This window comes from Triticum aestivum, chromosome 4A (genome assembly GCF_018294505.1).
Source record: "Triticum aestivum cultivar Chinese Spring chromosome 4A, IWGSC CS RefSeq v2.1, whole genome shotgun sequence".
Classification (NCBI taxonomy): Eukaryota; Viridiplantae; Streptophyta; class Magnoliopsida; order Poales; family Poaceae; genus Triticum; species Triticum aestivum.
This window is the reverse complement of record NC_057803.1, coordinates 178,746,059-178,749,368: the sequence shown is the minus strand read 5'-3', so window position 1 is coordinate 178,749,368 and position 3,310 is coordinate 178,746,059.

Genomic DNA, 3,310 nt, shown 5'->3' with positions numbered 1-3,310 from the left:
CCTCGAGCTCCCGCTGGACTTCATTGACCCGAGCCTTGAGCTCCTTACGGGCGGCCTGCTCCTGGACAGCCCTCTCCTCGGCTTCGACCAGGGCTTTCCTCAGGGCCTCGACCTCGGTCGCCGCTTCTGTACAAATTAGGACATTTCAGTCATTGCATATCATTTTCCTCTTTTCGAATATATAACAGGTTATTGCTTACCTTGTTTTTCCTGGAGCTGCCTCTTCACCTGGCCCAGCTCCTCCTCGGCCTCCGCCAGTTTCTGCTTCAGTCCGAAGACTTCGGTAGTATGCGAGGCTGCGGCCAACAACGGCGCCTGTGTTTACATTTCAGAAAAATTTAGTTAGTTTCCTGTCATAGGAGGTTGATCCTCTGTCCGGCTTTTTCTCTTCGAACACCGGACAGTGTCTCAGGGGCTACTGTCTACATTGGGATTTTCTCCTTTTGGCATCGCTTACCTCAAAACCTATCAGTAGGCTGCTGCAGGCTTCGATTAGTCTGCTCTTGGCAGACTGAACCCTTTCAATTACCGTGCCCAAAAGACATGGTGCTCATCCACAATGGAAGCGCTTCGCAGCGCTTCCAGCAGATTATCCGGTGCCCCTGGTTGGACAGGGGTCACCGGCGGAATAGGCATCCCCCTTTCTTCCGAAGGAGGTCGCCTGCCGGATTCCGGAGCAGCCTCGGTCTCCGGAATTGAGCCCGGCTGAGGGTCAAACTGAGTACGGCCCTACCCACCAGTCTCCATGGGGATTGATCCCCTTGGTGTCCGGCGACGGTGATTTCACCTTCTGGCGCATCCTGAGCCTCTCCCCCGCCTTGAACAGTTCTTCGGGACAACACCTCCGCATCATCCTTGGCCTTGGGGGAGTGAGCGACTGGCGGTGAATCGCTGGCCATCGCTTTGGAATCCAGCGAGCCTCCTGATGAGGATCGCGGGGAGCTGTTGTGAGCCGGAAAACAATAACATAACCAATCATGTTAATACAATAAGGGGAGACACTTTATGGGCGGATATAATCTTAGCACTTACGATGCGGCCCGAGGCTTAGTGCGGGGGAGTCTCTCCGGACTGTTGTCAACGTCCCATGCAGAGTTATCCGTGAGGGAGCCTTTTGAAGGAAATATGCCCTAGAGGCAATAATAAAGTTATTATTTATTTCCTTATATCATGATAAATGTTTATTATTCATGCTAGAATTGTATTAACCGGAAACATAATACATGTGTGAATACATAGACAAACAGAGTGTCACTAGTATGCCTGTACTTGACTAGCTCGTTAATCAAAGATGGTTATGTTTCCTAACCATGAACAAAGAGTTGTCATTTGATTAACGGGATCACATCATTAGTTGAATGATCTGATTGACATGACCCATTCCATTAGCTTAGCACCCGATCGTTTAGTATGTTGCTATTGCTTTCTTCATGACTTATACATGTTCCTATGACTATGAGATTATGCAACTCCCGTTTGCCGGAGGAACACTTTGTGTGCTACCAAACGTCACAACGTAACTGGGTGATTATAAAGGAGCTCTACAGGTGTCTCCAAAGGTACATGTTGGGTTGGCGTATTTCGAGATTAGGATTTGTCACTCTGATTGTCGGAGAGGTATCTCTGGGCCCCCTCGGTAATACACATCACTGAAGCCTTGCAAGCATTGCAACTAATGAGTTAGTTGCGGGATGATGTATTACGGAACGAGTAAAGAGACTTCCCGGTAACGAGATTGAACTAGGTATTGGATACCGACGATCGAATCTCGGGCAAGTAACATACCGATGACAAAGGGAACAACATATGTTGTTATGCGGTCTGACCGATAAAGATCTTCGTAGAATATGTAGGAGCCAATATGGGCATCCAGGTCCCGCTATTGGTTATTGACTGGAGACGTGTCTCGGTCATGTCTACATTGTTCTCGAACCATAGGGTCCACAAGCTTAAGGTTTCGATGACAGTTATATTATGAGTTTATGAGTTTTGATGTACCGAAGGAGTTCGGAGTCCCGAATGAGATCGGGGACATGATGAGGAGTCTCGAAATGGTCGAGACGTAAAGATTGATATATTGGACGACTATATTCGGACATCGGAAAGGTTCTGAATGATTCGGGTATTTTTCGGAGTACCGGGTAGTTACGGGAGAAGCAATGGGCCTTGATGGGCTTTAGTGGGAAGAGGAAAAAGGGCCAAGGGGCTGCTGCGCCCCCCCTCCCCTCTAGTCCGAATTGGACTAGGGAAAAGGGGGCCGGCCACCTTTCCTTCTCCTCTACTTCCTTCTCCCTTCCTCCCCTCTTGGTGGACTCCTACTAGGACTTGGAGTCCTAGTAGGACTCCACATCCTAGCCGCACCAATTGCCTTGGCTGGCCTCCTCCTCCTCCATCCTTTATATACTGAGGCAAGGGGCACCCCATGAACACAAGTTGATCTTCATGATCGTTCCTTATCCGTGTGCGGTGCCCCCCTCCACCATATTCCACCTCGGTCATATTGTTGCAGTGCTTAGGCGAAGCCCTGCGACGGTAGAACATCAAGATTGTCACCACGCCGTCGTGCTGACGGAACTCCTCCCCGACGCTTTGCTGGATCGGAGCCCGGGGATCGTCATCAAGCTGAACGTGTGCCAAGAACTCGGAGGTGCCGGAGTAACGGTGCTTGGATCGGTCGGATCGGGAAGACGTACGACTACTTCCTCTACGTTGCGTCAACGCTTCCGCTTCGGTCTACGAGGGTACGTAGACAACACTCTCCCCTCTCGTTGCTATGCATCACCATGATCTTGCGTGTGCGTAGGATTTGTTTTTGAAATTACTACGAAACCCAACAGTGGCATCCGAGCCTAGGTTTTTATGGTTTGATGTTATATGCATGAGTAGAACACAAATGAGTTGTGGGCGATATAAGTCATACTGCTTACCAGCATGTCATACTTTGGTTCGGCGGTATTGTTGGATGAAGCGGCCCGGACCGACATTACGCGTACGCTTACGCGAGACCGGTTCTCCCGACGTGCTTTGCACATAGGTGGCTTGCGGGTGACAGTTTCTCCAACTTTAGTTGAACGAAGTGTGGCTACGCCCGGTCCTTGCGAAGGTTAAAACAGCATCAACTTGACAAACTATCGTTGTGGTTTTGATGCGTAGGTAAGATTGGTTCTTGCTTAAACCCGTAGCAGCCACGTAAAACTTGCAACAACAAAGTAGAGGACGTCTAACTTGTTTTTGCAGGGCATGTTGTGATGTGATATGGTCAAAACATGATGAGATATAAGTTGTTGTATGAGATGATCATGTTTTGTTG